The sequence below is a fragment of the Ambystoma mexicanum genome, chromosome 7q (genome assembly GCF_040938575.1).
Source record: "Ambystoma mexicanum isolate Mex_15411 chromosome 7q, UKY_AmexF1_1, whole genome shotgun sequence".
NCBI classification, from domain to species: domain Eukaryota; kingdom Metazoa; phylum Chordata; class Amphibia; order Caudata; family Ambystomatidae; genus Ambystoma; species Ambystoma mexicanum.
The window spans coordinates 80,011,454-80,034,656 of record NC_090941.1 but is presented as its reverse complement, the minus strand read 5'-3'; positions in this window follow the sequence as shown (position 1 = coordinate 80,034,656).

Sequence of the window (23,203 nt, the reverse complement as noted above, 5' to 3'; positions counted from 1 at the left end):
GGGTGCCCCTGGATGCTGGGGGGTGGGGGTGCAGGGGGACATGAGTGGGGGCCTGGTGGTGCTGCCCCTGCACTGCTGGGGGGTGGGGGTGGTGGGAGACATGAGTGGGGGCCTGGTGGAGGCTGCCCATGGTGGCTGGGGGGTGGGGGTGGTGGGAGACATGAGTGGGGGCCTGGTGGAGGGTGCCCCTGGATGGTGGGGGGTGGGGGTGGTGGGAGACATGAGTGGGGGCCTGGTGGGGGCTCGCCATGGTGTCTGGGGGGTGGGGGTGGTGGGAGACATGCATTGTTGATCAGTAGTGCAAGGTGACATGTGGGTTGGCTGGGGGGCATGCCCATGGTGGATGGGCTGCCTGCGGGACATGAGCAGGGGTGCAGGGTAGTCCCCCGTGGTGTGGGCTGCCTGCAGGGGCCGTGGAGGTTGTGGAGCGTACACCTGGGAGGACCCACACGGCCAATTCACGTGTAGTACTCCCCAGAACCCCTGAAATACACATACCCTGCTGAAATCACGTGTGGAACTTCCCGCGCACCCCTGGAATACACGTACCCTGCTGAAATCGCGTGTGGAACTTCCCGCCCACCCCTGGAATACACGTACCCTGCTGAAATCGCGTGTGGAACTTCCCGCCCACCCCTGAAATACACGTACCCTGCTCGCACTGGGCCAATCGCGTGTGGAACTTCCCGCGCACCCCTGGAATACACGTACCCTGCTGAAATCGCGTGTGGAACTTCCCGCGCACCCCTGAAATACACGTACCCTGCTGAAATCGCGTGTGGAACTTCCCGCGCACCCCTGAAATACACGTACCCTGCTCAAATCGCGTGTGGTACTTCCCGCGCACCCCTGAAATACACGTACCCTGCTGAAATTGCGTGTGGAACTTCCCGCGCACCCCTGAAATACACGTACCCTGCTCGCACTGGCCCAATCGCGTATGGAACTTCCCGCGCACCCCTGAAATACACGTACCCTGCTGAAATCGCGTGTGGAACTTCCCGCGCACCCCTGGAATACACATACCCTGCTGAAATCGCGTGTGGAACTTCCCGCGCACCCCTGAAATACACGTACCCTGCTGAAATCGCGTATAGAACTTCCCTCGCACCCATGGAATACACGTACCCTGCTGAAATCGCGTGTGGAACTTCCCGCGCACCCATGGAATACACGTACCCTGCTCGCACTGGGCCAATCGCGTGTGGAACTTCCCGCGCACCCCTGAAATACAAGTACCCTGCCGAAATCGTGTGTGAGACTTCCCGCGCACCCCGGTATACACGCACACGTAATTTTTTGTCAGCGGGTGACCGTGTTTGTGGGTACCCCTTTGCACATCATTTGTCCTGGAGGGCCACAGTATAGGACATTCTTCATGGCTGTATATAGGTGCTATTTGTTGGCGCACCTTTTGGCGCACATTTCTTCCAGGCGCAGAGACGCTACCGCCTGCTTTCTTGTGGCGGTCGTGTTTGTGCCTGTGCGCTGGTTTGAGCGTGCGCTTTTTTTCCCTATTCTATTCCATGAATACGTGTTGTAGGCGAGCGTGTGGGCGTTCCGCGCACTTGTACCCTGTACTTCCCCCGTGACGCCCACGTTTTGGCAAGTTGTTCCCCATTCCGAGTGTTACGCCCCGTGTTCCGCCTACTTTTGTTGCGTGCGCCGCGCTATGTGCGATTTTCGCTGTGGCCTGTGCGATTTTCGCTGTGACCTGGCGCACGCTGTTAGATGGCCTGTGCACCAACGTGCGCCGCGCACTTTTTTTTCGCACATCCGATAGTTTTCTCGCGCACGGCCTTCCATGAATCGATGTGCGCTGCTTTTCGTGCGATTTTCGCACTTGCACTGCGATTTTCGCTATTCCACTGCGATTCGCATGTTTTTGCCCACTTGCGCCGTGCTAATTATTCCATGAATCGGCCTGTTAGTCTTGTTGTGGCTTGTTGACACATGGGTAGTGTCATACCATGTACGTCCAGTTTGTCTGTGGAGAAAATTTCAATTATTGGTTGCATTTCTTTTTTCAACATTGTTTCATTGAATTTGGAACAGCTTGCAAGAGTTGGCATTAAGGACATACAATTGACATTTTTGCGTGCTAATTGTTCCATAACATCAGTAGCACATGAGTTATGGCCATAAAGTGCATGGATGTGCCGGGTTTCTAATATTGCTTGGGCTTCTTGAGATAGTACACCAACTCTAATACTTTTTAAAATTTCGGCGTAAGTGAGGTCTGCAGATTGACACATGTTTTCTGTTAATTCTCTGTATTGGAAATGTTGCCAAAGGTTGACATTTCCTATGCTGCCAACAGTTTTATGGCAGAGTTTGTGTCCTAAGGTTTTAAAAATAGGTTCACCTTTCACTGGTGTCAATTGAAGAAGATCTCCGAAAACAATAATGTGTTTTCCTCCAAAGAGATCTTTGTAGTGTGTTTTAAGTACTTCTTGCAATCTGAGGTGAATCAAAGCCAACATTAGGTTGGAGACCATGCTCACTTCATCTATTAGTAGCATTTTCATTTGTTTTAACACTCTGCGTAGTTCCATTGCAGCTTCTGTAGAAAGTTTGTAATATTCTAATTTGTTTTGGTGTTCTACTGGAAGGAGTAGTAATCGTTGTAAAGTGATACCGCCTATGTTGTAGGCAGCTAAACCTGTGGGGGCACTTACAACAGCTGACAGTTTGTTGTTTGTCAATTGTTGAAGGAACTTGCTGAAGATTTTGATTAAGAATGTTTTGCCTGAACCAGCTTCACCACTGACATATAGTAGTATAGGTTTGTAATTTTGGCAGGTACATTATATACTTTCATGTTGTACACCATGTGCAATTTCTTTTGTTACTTCTTGAAAAATGCTACGCTGCTCTTTGTTCAGTTTTGCTTGTAGTACAGTTAAGTCTTCTGTATGTTCTTCATAGTGACATATGGTGTTCTCTACTTCTGTCATAGCTAATTCTGCCTCATTTGCTATTAGTGGCTGTCCCAGTGGTTCTTGACTTCCTGTTACAGAAGGTTGACTGCTGTCAGGAGTGTACTTATCTAGTTGGGCCTGGAGTTCTTCTTCATGTTGCTGTTCATTGTGCAACATTGTTTTGTACTGCGTAAAGTTTATATCGGTGATAGTGCTTTCATTTGCTTTGAAAGAGTCTTCATAGGAGACATAGTTTTCTAGCATCTCTTCTTCTTTTCTCCATGGTTTAAAACGGTGTAGCAGGGACATGTAATATTGTTCTTTATGTTGTAGAGTTTTTAATGACAATTTGATATGATTAATTAAGCTTTGTTTGGTAAATTTCACTAAGCTGCCTTCACAATCTGTCACTCTATATCTACCCTTTTTTTCATCGGGTTTTATATTATTTTTATATGTGAAGTTTTGGGCTATGTGGTATAGACACATGGTTTCCAAAGTGGTACTCCTGTTTGGGTAGTATGTGTCTAGTAAATTGTTTTTCAAAATGTCTTGGCCTGTTGGGATAATTTTTGGCTATTGTTTCTATGTCGTCGTATGATTTGAGTACTCATTTTCTAGATTTAGCAGGACCAAGCCATACTATATTTTCAGATTTTCCCCACAAAGCAGTACCGGTTAAACGATCTGCAGCTTCATAGGAGCCACATTCTCTATGAGAGAGCATTTTAAGCCTAAACTGCACAATTTCTGAGATAGTGTTTTGTCCGATGATAGGTTATTCCAGAGGTCTTGAAGCTCTGTTTTTTTCTGTTTTTGTTAAGTAGGCTGTAACATATCATGCAACTGCAGTGGAATTGTCTGCAATGTATTGCACATCTATGTTTGCATTCCATAAGAGGGCAATGATTCCATTGTATTTTGCTTCTTCTGTTCTTTTTATGGAATACATGTTTTTAGGTGATTTAACTTTAACACTATGGCCCTCATTACGACCCTGGCGGAGGACCATGGTGCAATTTGCACCATGGTCCATGGCGCAAAGCTGCCAACTCCGCCATGGGGGTTGGCGGACTTACCGCCCCATTCCGACCTTGGCGGGGCGGTTAGTCCCCAATCCCCATTTACCCTTCCCCATTCCCATTTTTGCCCCATAGGGTATAATGGGAGTGGGGAAGGCGTTAATTACGCCACCGTAAATTACGGTGGCGTAATTAACAACAAGTCCCGTAGCGCCATGGATTTTTCCGCCTGCAAAAAGCAGGCGTAAAAATCACCATGGCGCTACGGGAACTCGTAGTCAGGCGGAAAGGTACGCCATGCTTTACGCTGGCGTAAACCCCTTTCCGCCAGGGTCCTAATGAGGGCCTATGTCTAACTGAAGACATGAAGTTGGTCACTTCACCTATTTCTGTAACTGGTCTAGGGAAACCAAAGCGGCATTTGGTGTAGTATTTCCCTTTGTTTTTGTATTTGCGATGGCAATATTTGCCACATTTGTGTCTTTGAAATTGTACAATTTGTGCATGAAGATCACTATTTGTTGCTCCTGATGGAATTTCACAAGTGACATATTTTTCAATAATCTGTAAAACAGTGGCATCATTGTCTTGACCAAATTTAGGAGCATCTTTAATCCATACAAGAATGTGGATATGTGGTGCTCCTCTGGCTTGGTATTCTTTTCTCCAAAAGAAGTGTTGCACTTCTCCGAGGGGAGGAACAGTTTTATTACAAATAAAGTGTAGCATAGCAATGAAACGATGATGGAAATATCTTGAAACATTAACAGGATCTAGAGAGCAAAGTTGTCCAGCTGTTATTAAATCTATATTTGTTTTGTTTTTATTTGATATGCGTAGGAAATCATGTAAATCTTCCCATGCATATTCTGCACAACTTAATGTAACAAACCAAGTGGGTGGGCCAAGGTTTCTTATCATACAACGTACATCTCTGTGATGTTGGAACCAGTACTCTTTCGTACCACGCATGTTTGCTAACAGATTAATGGTTAATTGTAAAACCTCATCTTTTTCTTGCACTTTTTGTATTAATTGCGTAGCTGATATATTTTGAAAGTGGGTTCCTGATTTTAATGTGTGTGCAACTCTGTAACATAGAGTTGCTAGTTCACTTTCAAAGAGTAGGTGGAATATGTATTCCACATTTTGTCTAAATCTGGGATCTTCAGAATACATTCGTAATGAGCGGTATACTGATGCTGTTATCTGAGTGGGTCTATCATCGTACCTTCCTCCTTTGCCTATTCGGAAAGAGTAGAGGAAAAGCAAGTGCTTCTATACTTTGTTCCCATATGCTGATTGGTGATCCTTTGGTTTGTCGCATTTGGTACGTTTCTAGTGCATCATCTATGGTGTCATTAGAGTGTAATGTATAAATTGTATAATGGTCTAAAATATTGGATACTGTAGCAGGATCTAGAATTTTAAATTGACCAGTTTCTGGTGACTCTTGAATTAGTTCAGTTGTTTCCCTTAAGTTTTCTTCAATATTTATTTCTTTGTAGTATTCATTATTGTCTTTTAGATATTGCAAGGCTTGTCTAACTTTCTGTAAGTATACACGTTGTCGACACATTTATTTGTCTTTTGTAGGTACACCATTTACTAAGACAATTAAAGATTGCTCTATTGGACGTTGCACTCCCATAGTGTGCACATTTTCTTTCAGATCTAATGGTAAATAAACTACTTTGCCACAAATGCCTTTCATCAATTCAGAGGGAGGCTAATTTTGCTGTTTTTTGGTTGAAGGCATATTATTGCTTGAAATGGCTGCACTGTTTGAATTATGATGCTCTTATATAAATTGAGTTGTTGCAGGGTATTTGGTAGTGGGAATAATTCCAAGTTATTTGTGATAGCACGTGAAGGAGTTTGGTTGTTGTCAAGTTTTGTAGTGCAGTAACTGCAAAGTATTAAGGGGTCAGTTCATTCATATTTGTTTTCTGCTATATGGTAAAGAGCTAATTCAAACCATTTGGAATCTTCATTGTCTTCTATTTTGTATGTTACGTCTACAGTTTTTGTGTTACTTTTATAAAAATTTCTGCGGAAACACACACACACATGGTTTGGTACTTCAGCAGATGTACTTTTAAATTTTAGTATTTCTTTTTTGATATGTGTGTAGTAGAAGGTTTCCATCTGTAAAATTGTTGCTAGTCTGTTCTAAAGCTATTGCATTCTGCAAGTGGCTTTCACTTCCAAAATATTTTCTCTAGATATGGTCGATTTCTTCGAGTAGGTCTTTGGGTGTACCATGCAGAAGATTGTTATTTAAATTGGCTACTGCTAAAGCAGGACTTTTAGCATAGTACACTTTATAGATTAGATTTCTTATAGTTGAATGATGTGTTGATATCATTTTGATATGATGGAAGGTGCTTTTGCAAATAGGTCCTGAAATGCAGTCTAATGAATGTCCTTGTAGTCCTGTGTATTTGCGCACTTGACAGGCATATTTTGAAGCACTTTCATTTTGATTTTTTCTTTGCCTTTCACATACTGATTGATGAACTGGCGTAAAGATTTGAAAGATTTTTGGGAATGTTACACATTGACGTGCATGGCCATTTGTACACTGGACGTTCTGGTTCAGTTAAATGGAAAGGTAATTCTGAGTTTTCTGGAGATATTTTTGTAAGCAGTTTTTCTTGTTCCATTATGGTATCATTGATTTTTGCATAACCTCGTCTACTGCAATGTGTGGCAATTGTGTTTGTTTGGTTTTGTTTGTATGCTTCTTCATTATAATATGGTTCTGTGCTCGTGGTGTGACTCCATTCACCTCCACAGATATTTAAGAAGTTATTTTTGTTGACATTCCGTTCATTGAGAAGTTCTTTTTGTAATTTAGTAGTTGGTTTTGTTAGTGCTTTCATTCTGTTTAACACTAAAATGAATAACTTTCTTTTGAGAAGGATTGCACTGTCTATCAAAGCTTCTAAGATACATTTGCTACGGTAGGTTTGAAGGGTTGTGCATGATTTGTCTCCTGTTTTTATAAGATTCTGAAGGACTCTGTGGTGGAACATTTTTGCTTAAATACTTTTTTTGGTTTGGGGACTTGCTAGCATATCAAGTTTTATAGGAGCAGTTTTAGTAGTAGTGGTAGCCGAATTCTTGTTAATCATTTTCTGTTTCGTTTTACATTTTGATAGAGGAGGCAAAGTTTCTGTATTGGAAGCTTGTTTTGTTTCGCTAAATGACTGTATTCGCTGTTTTGTTTGAACTTTTTGTACAAACTCTGGTAGAGATGGATGCTTATTTTGGACACTTTTATTTTCATTTGCTCTATTTCTGTGTTGCTTTCTACGGACTTGCTTTTTGGTAAGCTTTCTTTTTGGGTCTGTTGAAAAAAAAAGAAGGTATGGGTTGGGCCGTTCTGCAATGTATGTGTGCTGTGTGCATGAGTGTCTGAGTATGATGGGAAAGATGTATGTGGTGGTGTGTGATTGTGCATTGGGCAGCTACAATTAGTTGGGAAGGCTATTCTTCTATTTGTGTGTTACTAAACTGTGGCTCAGATGAGAGTAGAAAGTGAGCTAGTGGTGAGGAGAAGCATTAATAGTAAACCTAATGGTATGAAATTAAAACAGTTCTTTGTTTTGTAATACTAACATTCTAGGGGTTGAGTATGTTATTTGTGTTCCAAGAAAACTGGGATTTGTGTGCCATTCCGCCTGCTAATCCCTTTTTAATGAATGGGGATTTGTGGGCAGAATGGTTCAGAAATCTCTGTTTTTTTGGTGTGCAAATTACATGAATGAACCACACAGTGGGCCTCATTAGGACCCAGGCGGATTTCGCGGTGCTAAATGCACCGCGAAGCATGGCGGAAAGCCGCCGATAGCGCCATGGGGGTTGGCGGATTTACCGCCCCATTCCGACCTCGGCGGAGCGGTAAATCCCCAATCCCCATTCTGCCCTTCCCCATTCCCATTTTTGCCCCATAGGGTATAATGGGAGTGGGGAAGGAGTTAATTACGCCACCGTAAAATACGGTGGCGTAATTAACAACGAGGTCCCGTAGCGCCATGGTTTTCTCCGCCTGGTAAAACCAGGCGGAAAAGGCCGCCATGGCGCTACGGGAACTCGTAGTATGGCGGAGAGGTACGCCATGCACTACGCTGGCGTAAAACCCTCTCCGCCAGGGTCCTAATGAGGCCCAGTGTGTTTGAGGAACAGTAAGAATATTAAGCTAGTATTGTACTTACTCTTTTTTTGTCGAATGAGCAGGTTTCTTCGGATATGTTGTTTGTAGTTCAGATGCTGCTGATTTTCAGGATAGTGGTCTCCACTGCAATTGTAAAAGAAAGAAGTTAGTACTTTTGTGTGTTTATAGCACTGATGTTAATTTAGATGTTGATTTTATGGTTTTGTAGTAGTATTCTTATTTGATATCTGAACATAGTGTATGCATGCATTTCATTTGACTATGTGCAGCCTTTATATTTTATTTACAATATGTTAGTTCAACATGCTTTGCAAATGAGTAGAATTTTAAGTGTATGAAATTCCCTTCGTTTTTTAAAGCTGTGTTGTAGATAGCAGACAGGTTTGGAAGTGACAGTAGATTATAGTAGATAGGAAACATTTCAATAAGTTAATTTTATAGGCAGACATGCCAACAATCGGGAGCCCCCTGAGAGGGAGATTTCACCACAGCAATCGGGAACATTTATTTTTCCCATAGGATTGCATTGGGATTAGCATTAATTTAGGTGGGAGACAGTAAAAAATAGTGTGATTTTTCAATGTAAAATCGGGAGTCTCTCGCTTAAATCGGAAGGGTTGGCATTTATGTATAGATTATGAAGGTTTATTGGCATTACTCTGTTTATATGGATTCATAAGAGTTGTACATGTACTGTGAATAAAATATGCATACCTGTAGTTTGTATTCATGCATGTGGATATGCATGCAGCTGTAAGTAGGAATCTTGGAGACTTGTAGAGTAGTTTTTGTAGTAGGTGCTTTCCAATGATATGAGACTTGTACTCAGAGTGATCAACAGTACATTTGAAGTGCAGAACTCTGATGATGGAGTTAGATGTAGAGGTCTTGGATGTGATTGGTGGATGGTTGTGTGACTGCTTAGCTGTATCCAATGAGGGAATGGCACCGAGAGTGATGTGGAAAGGGTAGAAGGGCTGGCTAAGAGTTACGTGCTGCGCGGACACCACGGATGTCTGCGGATAGGGCGTGCCACATCCGGGGTTTTCCAGCAAATCCAGTATGGAAATGGGACTGTACGGATCAGCCAATCAGATGTTGATGTTGTGGATTTGTGTAGAAAGAGATTGTGTCTAGTGAAGATGGCAGAGGTGGAGAAAGTTAGGGTGTTGGTGCTCGGAGATATGTTTGTGCATGCTTTACAGCAGTATGCTCAATGCAGGCATGTGGCAAATAATTTTGATGTTAAAGGAGTGGAGGTGGTGTGGAGCGCTGTGCCTGATTGCAATGTACAGCAAATTCTACACGTTTTTGAAGATATGGGCAGGATGAACAGTCCCCATCTGGTAGTTTTGCAATATGGTACTTTCCATTTGGGCTACGTCAGTGCCCCTTCTTTGTTGGCAGATTTGGAACAGTTGGTTCAAGCAGTAATAAGCATCCTTCCAAATGTGAAAGTAATTTTTTCTGGATTACTACCTAGTGCAATATGGGACAATAGTTATGTTTTTTGTCCTCAGCAAAACATTGCTAGGTGTGCAATCAACTGAGGCATGTGTGCTTTCATACTTAGAGCTGGTATGTTTTTCTGTAATAATGAAAATATTGATTCGAATAATGCTGTTTATTTTGAAGAAGATGGCATTTCCTTATCTTTTTTTGGGAAATTCTATGCTGTTCTGGAATGTAAGGGTTGCTCTGCAGAAGGTTATGTGAAGATTTTAGTAGTAAAGTAAAAAGAAAAAAAAACCCTAAAAATACAAAAATAACAGGTGTTTGTCAGGCATCTGCAAAAAAACCAAAAAAACAGCTCTTTTCAGAGCCAACCGTAAAAGGAGAAATGGGGCACACTATTTAAATTTAAATTCACCACGGTCAGATTTTTAATATGTCCGTGGGCATGGCGGAAGTCCGCGGACAGCGCGTATTACATACAGGGATTCTGGGGTGGAGAGACATGCAAATGAGAATGAGCAGAGCTAGGGATTAGTCAGTAAAGTTTACTGGGTGTGTTGTGTAAGGGGAGATTTTGTCAGAACGTCTTTTTCCTGAGAGAAGAACAGATAGCTATGGCTGTGTGTTTCTGAAAACAGATTATCTGGATTTTGGGAGACTCATGTATACATTGGTTGGAGGTTCATGCAGAACGTTTTGCAGTAGCTGCAGATCTTGGATTCCCTCATGTGGAAGTGCACTGCATCGAGTGCGTGAAATGAAGTGGCTGGACTTCGTACCCCTCTGTGCTACTTTAGAGACAGAGCATCAACCAGACATAATTATAATTCATTGTGGAGGGAACAGTTCAGGACATGTGTCTGGAATTTCTTTGCAATTTGCAATGAAAGAAGGACTTGGGAAGGTCATGGACATGTTTCCAAACTCCCAAGTAATTTTTTTGCGTATTGCGGAAAATACAAATGTGGCTGCGTTCTTCTTCATTTGGGCCACAAATGGAGAAAGCGAGGCGCAATGCCAATAAGGTTGTTTGTGCCTTTCTAAGAGATTTTGGCATGTCCTCTTTTCACAATGAAAATCCTATCTTTCGTAGCACATACATTTTTTTGGAGTCCATCTTACATATGCTGGCAATCAGATTTTTCTGAGAAATGTACGAAATGCATTGCAACCTTTTTTGGAATTACAGTCATCTATTTTGCAGTAGATGTTGACGATTTCAAGTTTTTCAAACACAAAAATACCACCAAAAGGCTCTTTTCAGAGCCACCACTTCCTCCCAGAGAAAAGTGCATTGGTTTTGCTAGGGCAGCACCCTAAAACTTTATATGTCCTAGGACTGTCCGTGGACTTCCAAAAAATGCACAGGGCCCTGCACTGTTTATTTCCCACTTCTATTTTTAAACTGTGAAAGGCGGCTCTGAAAAGAGCCTTTTTTTTTTATTTGTGTTGTTTTATATTTGTTGGGGTTTTTTACACACAGCACACTACGAGAGGAGGGGAAAGGAGGGGAAGGAAGGGACACCAACCACAGGGATAAGAAAGAGCAGGTGGAGAGAGGAAAATGTAGGGTGGGCCTTACTTAGATAGGTAGCAGGTCTTCTGGTGCTCCATGACCGTAGTCTCGAAAGCACTTTGAAGATTCTCCCCCGTGCAGAGTACTGCATCACAGTACATACACAATATTGTGACCCTCGAAAGGTAAGGGTCAACAGCATTGTGAATGGCCTGTGAGGCAGCTGGAGTGATGTGCTCTCCCACAGGAGTGTCTAGTGGAACTCAACCTACTACGTTGATCACAAGGTACAACCTTGCGAATGTCCCCACTGTGGAACGACGTTAGGTGTCGCTTCATGGATGTCATACCAAAGCTGTACGAACCAAGTCTCCAAGCGCCTAAGTACCATTTTGCACTGTTTGCAGGTGACCTTGTTCGCACGTGCTTTTGGTACCTTACCATGAATGGTAAACAACCACCACAACCAAGACTCCCGGCTCCCGGCGAGTGCTGGTAGTAGGGGGTTCCTCTACCTCATCCTCTTCATCCTCGTACTCTACATCCTGACGCCTGTTCCCTCTGCAGGCCCTTGGGGAGGTGGTGGTGGTGGAGGGTTTGGGGGTGGTGCTGAGGCAGATGTAGCAACAGCAGCCATGGATGCCATCAGGGTTGATGAAATAATCTTAGCAAGATCAGCAAAGGCAGCAAAAGTCAATTTTCAATAGCCAGAAGTGCAATGAAGTTCAGCTCTGGGGTGTGGCCTTTTATAGGGGTCTACGGGTGCACTTCGTGGACAGATCGAACACCCAAAAAGGTTCAAAAAGTTCCAAAAAGTATGTGGAAAGGCAGGGTCATTGTCTGGCACATGTGCAATGGTGAATTTTTACTGTAAAATAATGTGGATTGTCTGAAAAAGTTATTTTAAAATGTTGGGAAACTGGACAGTGTCTGCAAATTAGGAAACACGCTCAGCGTGGGTGCGGTCACATTATGACGTCAGGAACATGTCCGCGAAGGGAACGGGTGCCCGCAGTACACCAAATGCACAGGAACGGTCGTGCGCATGTGCGCGGGTGTTCTACGGACCGTGTTCGGGTCTTCAAACAAATTAAAAGTGCGACACAAGTGAGACGGACAGATACGGACAGGCGCGATGTTCGCAGGACTTACGGGTGTGGTGCGCATGTGCGTAGATGTTCTGTTGAATATACAGAAAGGTATAGTGTCCTTAAGTTACCTCCATTTTGTTTGACTACGGACATCCCGGACCCCACGCGTGTTCTTAGGACAGTTTCGACATGGCTGCGGACGGCACGGACAGGTATAGTGTCCTTAGGATACCTCAATTTTGTTCATTTACGGACACCCCGGACACCGGGTGTGTTCTAAGGACAGTTCCATCTTGCTTGCGAAGGGTACGGACAGGTATTGTGTCCTTAGGACACCCCCATTTTGTTCATTTACGGACATTCCGGACACCAAGTGTGTTCTTAGAACAGTTCCATCTTTGCTTGCGAATGGTACGGACAGGTATAGTGTCCTTAGGAAACCCCCATTTTGATCATTACGGACATCTCGGACAGGCGCGCTGTCCGCAAACACTTTAACTGCTTTTTAAAAAAATAAGACACAACGGATTTAATTAATAGACACATCATATTTTTTTTATTATATACAGATATACAATTTATGAAAGAGAGAGGGAAGCAGAAACTGATACAAATAAATGTGAATTAGGGGTTTGGAGAGGATGGATGGGAGGGGATGAAGGGATGGATGTCTCATCAAAATGTTTTTCTAGGTGTTGAGGGTTTGGGGATAGTTGACTGGGACATGGAGAGGGAGAACAGGTACATGTGGGACAATGGTATTTAATTTTTTTCTTTTATGTGGTCCTCCACAAACTGTTTCAAAACATTGACATTTTCCTTGAGCATGTCCATTTTTTGTTCCATGCATTGCATCGTCTTTTCCAATGTGTCTTTTGGTGTATTATATTAAATGTTTGTATGGTCTGTTAAAAATAAATATATATATATATGTTAAGTACACATAAAGTAATGATTATTAATTTGCTTATATAGAGAAGTGTCTACCATTAGTATCACTGTCTTCAGACATTTCCTCATGTGGGATATTTTCCTCAAGCCATTCCAAAGTACTGCACATTTCTGTGTAAAAAACAAAAATATATTAATTTTAGTGTACCTAATACAAAAAGTTTAGAAATATATAAGAAAAATAAAGTGTTCTTACTAGTTTCTGGTAAGTTGTATTTGTACTGTTGTGTAGGTCTACTGTTGCTCCTATCTCTGCAGTTGTGTGAGGTAATTATGTTGGAGGCATATCTTTTTTGTTTTGGTATATTCCATTTTAGTACATATGGTATTTGAATGGATGGTTGATGTGTTAAATATATAGGTTCCACTTCTTATTTATTATTACATATAATGTGTTTATGTGCTGCTTTTTGAACTTGTGCAGTGTTTATATGGCATGATAGAACAATTTAAGATACCCCCTGAGTGTTTGGGTAGTGTTGATGTCGTCCACGCCCATCCGCGGACTTACGCACAGTCCACGAACATCAAAATCATTAGCAGGGGGTTCAGTATGTTCTATGTTACATGTATATAAATTAAGGAATTCCTAGTAAACATCTATCAAATTCACACTATGAATATGTATAGTCAGTAAAATAAAATTTGATAAAGGGAGGTTATGGTTAAGTTGCGCTACTAAAAACCTATGAAATTCAGTAAAAAAAACTTTGTTAAAGGAACGTTATGGTTAAGTTGCTCTACTAAAAACCTGTGAAATTCAGTAAAAAAACTTTGTTAAAGGGACGTTATGGTTCCAAGTAAAACCGAAAACCCCCTGAAATTCACCAGTTATGGTAAGCTAAGCAACCATAACTCGCGCCACAGCCGTGCACTGCTAAGACTAACACCCAGGACATCAAAGATGACATCACAAATGCCATTGATGACATCACTGATGACATCACATGTGCATTTACCTTTCATGAAAAGTCTGTGCAAAGGATTATTATTGTCATGTTAATAAAAAAGTGTCAAGGATCATTGGAATAAATATCATGAGGTATGGAGTGCATTAAGTAATGCATTAATCCAAATACCATTGTATTATGACGTTTTTTTTTTCTCCAATATACTAAAGTACACATGTAGTAACATAGGCATGGTGTGCAGCAGACATGATGAAGATGAAATATTAATAATCTTGCCATGTTAAATACTAAAATTATAAATGCTTTCTTATTAGAGTCTTGCATACTGTGAAACATTTAATAAGTACCTAATCAAACCCACTTACTACATTATTGCATTTCTGCACACAAAACACAAACAGACAACAACACAAACAAATAGAGCATATACAGGGAAAGTGAAGTAAACAAAAAAACAGCAGTATTACCCGACAATCTTTATAACCTAACTGATTATCTTCATGTACAGAAATGATTGCTCTGCTTCAAAGCTACTACTTCCCTATGTATAACTACCACATATTGTGACTACACCCTAAGGAAAGTAGTGTAAGTGCAATGTGTACAAATATGAGCATATCTAGGGAAAGTACAGTAATAAAAAAAACAACAGAACTATAAGACAGTGTTGATAACCGTACTAATCATCTTCATACATAGAAAGCATTGCTGTCTTCCAAGTCTGTGTTTCCCCCTTTGTATATGTTTCATATGCTTTGAGTAGACCCTAAGTGAATTACTGTAAGAACATATTTGAAGTATAAGTCTACAAATATAGTACTTTATATTATAGTATAGTGAATTTTTAGTTCATGACTGTTACTGGCCTAGATATATCAGTAAAGGAAAAAAGAGTGATCCAGATATGTGATGTCATCAGTGATGTCATCAATTCCATTTGTGATGTCATCTTTGATGTCCTGGGTGTGAGTCATAGCAGTGCACGTGGTGGCGCAAGTTATGGTTGCTTAGCTTACCATAACTGGCAAATTTTAGGGTTTTTTCGGTTTTACTTGGAACCATAACGTCCCTTTAACAACGTTTTTTTTACTGAATTTCATAGGTTTTTAGTAGCGCAACTTAACCATAATGTCCCTTTAACAAAGTTTTTTTTACTGAATATATATATTACACGGACACAGTAGTGGCCGTGTAGTTATGGTTAAGCTTCGGTTACCATAGGAAGAGCACTTTTTGGGTGGCTTATAACTCCACTCCCCCTGGACGAATCCTCAACAAACTTTGCAAAAAAAAGTATATGGGCCACTCTGATTTTTTTTGCAAAGTTTGGAGATGTTTGGGCCAGGGGGGGCAAAGTGATAGGGGGGTCCCAAAACGTATTTTTTTCCCATAGACTGAATGGGGGAAAAACTTTGCGCACGGCTACAGGTGAAACCGCTGGACGGATTTGCACCAAATTTGTGCCAGGGGCAGGGGTTTGGACCCAAAAGCGTGCTTTAGTAAATTTGGTGACAATCCGTCTAGTGCTTTCCTTTAAAACGACCAAAAAATATGTCTGAGTAAATTAGTGATATGTATGTCCGCTCCGCGGTCACATTTCCCTGTTCGCTCTGCGGACATGATACCGATTGGCCCGGGAGGGTGGCGTCATCACCGTGGACACGCGATGTCTGTGCCGATTGGCTACAGCGAGCCGTGATGTACGTCAGAATGTGTGGATGTGCCCAACATCTTGGATCCGAAGACAGCGCGCTACTTACCAGAGGCGAAATGCTGTTTTCAAAACTGTTTTTCTCTCCTACAATGCGTGGGGAGGATCACAGAGTAAGAGACGGATGAAATACTGTACTTGTTTGGCCCGGCAATTGTCTATTATACATTCTGCATTGGCGCCTTCTTGAGGATGTTTGTACGTAGATAAAATGAGGGATCTAATAAGGCTGCTATTTGAGTCCGTGCTGTGTACAGGCACCTTGAAAATGTTCGCAGAACACGCGTGGCGTTAGTGGGCATTAATTTTGAGTGTATTTCCCTATTATATTACATTTTTCTATGGGTGTGTTATTGCTTAGTACGCCACCATGGTCGTGACATGCTGCAGTGGTTGTGGGCAGGGCCTGGATAACCTACATTGGCGCCTTCTTTAGGATGGTTGTACGTGCAGAAAATGAAGGATCTAATAAGGCTAGTATTTCAGTCCGTGCTGTGTACAGGCACCTTCAACATGTTTGCAGGACACGCGTGGCGTTAGTGAGCATTCATTTTGAGTGTATTTCACGATTACATTACATTTTCCTATGGGTGTGTTATTCCTTAGTACGCCACCATGGTCGTGACATGCTGCAATGGTTGTGGATAGGGCGTAGAGTCTTGGATGCATGGCCGTAGGCCGTAGGCCGAAGGCCATACTTCCAAGAATGTAGGCACTGCCCACAACCACCGCTGCATGTCACGACCAGGGCTACACGTGTAGTATTGATTATCGCTTACATGGTTGAGGGGAGAGTGTACAGTGGCCAAAGGCCATGCACCCAACAAGAAAGTTATACGCACTGGAGTTATAAGCCAGTGCACATCAACACATTGCAATAATATCTATGTACAAACAGGTAGGAGTGCAGTGTCTGGCCTGAATAATTGATACATGTCACGACCATGGCTACACGTGTTGTATTGATTATCGCTTACACGGTTTAGGGGAGAGAGTACAGTGTTGGGTTGATGGCCAAAGGCCAAAGGCCATGCACCCAACAACAAAGCTATAAGCACTGGAGTTATAAGCCAGTGCACATCAACACATTGCAATAATATCTATGTACAAACAGGTAGGAGTGCAGTGTCTGGCCAGAATAAGTGAAGCATAGCTCAGCGATCAATACACCCGTACTACTGTACATCACTGAAGTGATTGTGGGCAGGATGTAGAGTTTTGCTTTCATGGCCGCAGCACGTAGCCCATACATCATACTCGTAAAACCCTATGCCCTGCCCAGAAACACCACTTCATATTACTGCAGTGCATTACACTCGTCCTATAGATTAGCATGTCAGATGGTTTTGGGGAAGGTCTACAGTCTTGGCTGCATGGCCAAAGTCCATGCACCCAGTAACAACCTTGTTAGCGGTGGAGATATAAGCCATTGTACACCTATACATTCAAAAGTACGTGGACATATATCTTAACCTCTAGGTCCTGCCGGCACCCACTGCAGCACATTCCAGAGGGACGTTAGTGACTGTGTTGCTTTGGTTGAGTGGCTGTTTCCATAGAAAGAACTGTTTTTGGCTGTCTTATAAATGTCCTACCCTTGGACTAATCGTCGCCAAACTTTGGAAAAAAATATATCGCCCACTCTGACTTTGTTTGGAAAGTTTGGTCATGTTTGGTGCAGGGGGGCGAAAGTTATAAGGGGGAGGGGTTCTCAAAACGTCTTTTTTCCCGTTACACTGAACGGGGGAAAAGGTTGTGCTCACGACCATGTGGCTCTTTCCCAGATTGTTTGCAAAATAGCGTGAGGTAAGGTAGCTTTGTTCGGTGGCCCCCTCTCTTCTACTAATATTTTCGTGTGCGCGGATACCGCCAGAAAAAGCTGCAAAACAAGAGAGCATTAGACTTCTCACACTCAAGTAATAGTATTTCACAAAGTGACCTTCGAGGGGGCCCAATGAGCTGTGGAAGCACAAAGTGAAAAAGTGCAGTTTTCTTGTCTGCAAAATGATACGTTTAAATGGAAGTTCGTGTTCACTGCACCACGACCAATTACAGCGTGTGGATTAAAATGTGTTTTGCACTAATATTTCCCTCAAATTGGCAGTTTTTGAGAACTAAGGCCATCATCTGCACTGTTTGCTTGAAACAGCGCTTCTGAAGCTGTATGGGAGTACAGGTTCTGATAATTAGATTTCATTATGTTGCTTCAAAGCAAGAATGTATTTGCCTTCTGAGTGAAGGCCACACGAGTTGCTTTTTTGGTTGACGGCTCAGTACGCCCGCACATCCGAGTGAAAGTAAAGGGGCAATTGTTTTTTGACCTTGAGCCCAAGAGAAACTTGCGCGCTATTCACGGAATGAAACGGTTAAAAAAAAACACAATTGATAAGGTTATGTTTCAAAAAGTTTGTAAGTGACATGCATATCAGTCAAGGAAGATTCTTCGCTGCAAACACATTCGTGACTGATTTGCCGAAAAAGAATGGAGGCTGTAAATATTTTGTAAGTTTACTTTGGCCCACTGTACAGCAATCCATGCTTTATTTTTACATAACTGCCCATCTAATTGTGCTAATATAATTAACATATTATTTTTCTGCCCTTGTACAATTTTCCTGTAATGTTGCAGAGTGCACACGTTGCTCATTTGCAGGGTATGACTGCACTCATCCTTTTTTACTATTTATATTTCTAATTTGAAACGCTTACTTTGTCCACATAGCTTTGTGTATAACTTTGCACGTTTTTTTGGTCTTCTTTCAAATGACGAGATGTAATTTTTTTTTTATTTGTCCACTCTTTTATGTTTCATACCTAAATTATCGTCTTTCTGTGTACTTGCCATTTTGTTTTCTCTTACAGCGCATGCAAAAGCTCGCTGTTTCTAACCTCCACCTATAGGTACATTTGGACATTAGTAACATATTACTAAAATGTCAACCTTGAGCACGTATTTTTGTGTACCACTTTGCACATTTTCTATTTGATCTTTTAAAAAATGTTGGTACAGGTTGGTTACTGACACTTATTTTTTGTAACTTTTCCTGACTAGGTATATTTTGCCGTATTGTGCGTTTTCAAATCCCGAGTGATGGCTTCTTCGGACAGCAAATTCAACTGCTGGTGAGCGGTTGCCTGTCCATAACAATAATGTGGAATGACACTGTAAGCCTGCTGTATCCGTTCGCTGAACTCGTTATTTGGAGCAACGTGACATCATTTATGGTGCTGTAGGCTCAACGTCATGACGACTTTTGGGAAATAACTGTGGAAACAAAGTGACTGCTTCAACGAAAACCCCAAAATGTTTGTTTGCGCAAAAAAAAGCCTCCTTATCTTCAACATTTGCAATGCCTCCCTAACCAGCATTGTAATCATTGCATTGATTATGCGATTATTCCGATGTTCTCTGCAAGTTTGTTATTAAATAAATCTAGTTTGTAACCTGTAAAATGGTCACGTGTTCTTTACCATTCCTCTGTTTTATTTGCAAATGTAATTTATTAGCTTGTACGTCGCTGAATGTTTATTTACAGGTTCTGCGTCACGCCACGTCCTTGTGCTTTTTGCAATCTACATTGGAACGGAAGAGGGGCTATGTATGCAATAACCGCCTTTCCTTTCTATGATGGCCATCTTGAAAAAGGATTTTCTTTTGTGATCCTTACTGCCAAAGTCGCCTCGGATTACAACAAGTATACGTCCTTTTTAGTAGCACACGTTACTGCATTCGTAATTTAGACTATTTCTGGCAATTATACTGTGAAAGGTCGTTGTTAACCCATTATTAAATTTGTTTATGGGTGGCTATATTTTTTGCCACGGCAGGCAATAAGGTAATATGCGACCGGCATTGAGCAAAAATGCATCAAACGGTAATATGAGTGACTGTATGTGTGGCAACACATTTTTTCTGTCTGTTATGTGCAAGATAGCAACACAGTTTCTTATGCTTTTGCATTACACCACTGCTGCTGTTTCTTTGGGAGGAAGGCTGCATTTAGCTGATGTCTTTTTCAGATAAGTACAACTTTCCCTACCAACATATAAGGTGTAGTGCATTCGCAGTCGCTGCATACCAGTATGTGTTGGCGTTGTTTAAGGCAAATGTTGAAGGTGGACATTCCTACATGAATATAAAATCTATTTCCACATTGCCCAACGGGCATACTTCGTTCAGGTAAGTGTGTACTGATTCTGGGACATGTCACAGTGCTGTAGACAGTATATTTTCATGTGGCATTCTTCGGAAGCTGTATATTGTTTGCCAAACGACCCTTCCTAAAGGAACCTTTTGGTTATGTTGCACTACTGAAAATCTGTGCCATGCAGTACAACATTTTTTTCTTAGGTACACCTTATATGTAAATTGTACTACTAAAAACCTGTACAATTCACTAAAAAAAAACTTTGTTGAGGGGATGTTATGGTTAAGTTGCCCTAACAAAAACCTGTACACTTCACTACAAAAATACTTTTCACCTCCCCTTTATGCTTCAAATTAAAACCAAAAAAAACCTGAAATTCGACAGTTATGGTAGACTAAGCCCACAACCCTGCCACCGCCCCTGTGCAGTGCTAACACTAACACCCAGACCATGAATTAATTAATGTATATCACCAGGGGTCAAGTCTTAAAAATCAAAGTGGGGGGACTCCTCAACAAACGCAATGGGATGTGACTTTACCAGAAATTATCATATCAAGGTGAAATATGCACATTTCATTAAATTGGCTTTGCGTAACCACCCAGATTGCACAGGAGGAATGGCACTTGCCTTTCATAAGATCAACACACAACAACGAAGTGAGGATGTTTTCTTCACTCTACCTACAACTCTAAGAATAGCACCTATCTACCAGAGATTCAGGAGCAATGTAAAAATGTGGCTCCTCGCGCAAGAGGCCTAGAAATCTCCTTTCACCATCTTCTCACTCACATGGGCGTAGGGCATAAGGGGTACGGGGGGACAAATCCCACCCACAATCTTAAGTGGGGGGATACAATGGCATTTATCTCCCCCAGTTTGCCCCCCAGTTTGTGTGTCCTGAGCTGCCCTGTCTGCACTGCTGTGAGTTGCAGCAGCATGTTCCATCAGCAGGCGCGGCCGTGTGGATTAATTCTATCCGAATCCGCGGGCCGCAGCGATTGTTTTCCATCATGATTTAACAAGGGGTGGGGGAGGGGGAGGAGAACAACGCAGGACCACAAGCAAGAGTTGTTGACAACAACTCTTGCTCGTGCGCAGCGTTCTCCTCCTCCCCATCCTGGGGAATACTGCACGTGCTGCCAGCCCAGCCCTGCATGGAGTGCGCAGTGCACCTGCGCAGTTGCCAGCCTCCTCCTCCAGTCCTCATCTTCACACTAGAAGCAGGCATGTGCTGCTTCATTCCGAGACCAAGAGAGTGACTGTGTGAGCCTGACAGCCCTGACTCGTCGGTGACGGTGTGTGACTGCTGCTTCTCCCTGCTGCCTCGGCCGGGCCTCCTACTGCGAGTCCTGAGACTCCTGCGAAGTGGGACGTGGTGTACGAGACACGACGACGGGATACGCCAACTCCAAGATCTAGGTAAGAGTCTTATTCACCCCTGTGTTGGTCAATCCGCTTCAATGCATTATTGTGAATGTAAAATGTGGTACTGGAATCTGCAAAAATGTAATGGGTTTCTTTTGAATTGATCTTATGTATGTTTTACTTTGGTAGCAAGTTTTGAAAGTTCACGGGAAGCTGAGCTCGGGTGGGGGTACTTGGCAGAGCTTTTTCTTAGTTGTTCCAGCCTCTTATATTCACGCTGAGTGGATTTTAATCACAATGATATGCGGGTGCGGAGGCGGAGAGATTATCTGACATGAAGCATTGACTCCTTCCCATGATTCTCCTCACCCGAGAATCATGCAAATTGCCCCGTGCCCTGGCATTCATCTCCCCTGGCACTACACAAGGGAACTTCTCCTATGCTTGGCATGTCAGCCTGAGTATTTTTAGCCCTGATAGCGGACGAACATTTCCAGGGAAGACGATTGGACCTCACAACCAGAGCTCCACCTTGATTAGCAGCTTCTATTTCATATATAGTGCATGCTACCAAAGACTTGCGGCTTTGTAGCAATATAAATAACACTGTGATACTACATGAAACGTTGGTAACTGTGCTATCGATCAAAAAAGACAGAAAGGGAGATTGGCCCAGATGTGTGCAAGTCTGAGAACCCACAGTTTGCACACAGATCCCTGCAACAGTTGCATTATCCCACTGAGATATATTTACGGTCTGCCGGGATCTGGGAGTGAGATGTCTCGGTAGCCTGGGTACAGAGGGGCCATAATCCTGCCCACCCGGGGCACACCACTGCCATTTAAAAAGGGGCAGTACTAAGGGGCACATGGGCATCCTGCATAATTGATGGCAGGGGTTTCAAAGCAAGAGTGCCTGAAAGGCCGATGGGCAGTGTCGCTGGGCAGCTGCGAAGTGCTTGTATCACAACAGCTAAAACACTGCCTCAAATGGACCAATGGGTATGAGTGAATGGCAGGGAAGATTATCAGATTTTCAGGGCCCTGTGGGGCAAAACAAGTCCGAGGGCCCCTTATTTGCATATGCATTGAGACCCCCAAAATTGATATCCCACAATATCACAAGGAGTGAATTTGTGTCGGACGCTCGGGGGCAGCAAGGGAAGTGATATTACAAGAAGTTGTCATGAGTATGCCAAGAGACAGAACTTTGTGATCTGTGATACATGAGTGGTCAATATAATGATTGCATATGCAGCAACACTATAGTCTGTTAAACAATGTTTGGGTGTTTTTTGAATAGCGTGTGCCATGAACTGACTGATTGCGAGGAACTCCCGAATTTCAGAGAGACGAGAGTGAGACACATGACTTGTCCATGAGGTTTCCATGAGCACAAGGCTTCGTGGCTCTGCATAGGCTTTCCATGACTTGTCCTGGCCATTTTGAGTGGTGCAAAAAGGATGGCGCTCATAAAGGATATTGCACCCTGAAATGCTGACGCTGCACAACTAAGCTTGGCTGTTTCCCTTCCAGCACAGGCTCCTTATACCTCCAAGCGGCCATCTTGCCTATTTGGGAGAGAACACATTAATATTGAAATGACTATTAACCTAGTGCACACCGCAAACTGATGTGTTGCCTGATGCTTGAATATGTATACATACATGAGGAGCTTGGCTTTTAACCCTGACTTCCCAGGAATCATAGGCTACAATATCCAAACAGTGTCAGAGTCTGCAAGAAAATAATTAATTCATTTCAATCCACTGAATGCTTAAATTTGGCTTGTATTTCCACAATTTGACCAATCAAAACTATACCGAGGACAAACACAATAAAGGTCTTATTAAAAAATGTATGTGTCACATACTAAAAAACTCTAACAAACAGTCCGTACACGGGGGTGAAAACATACAAATAGAAAAT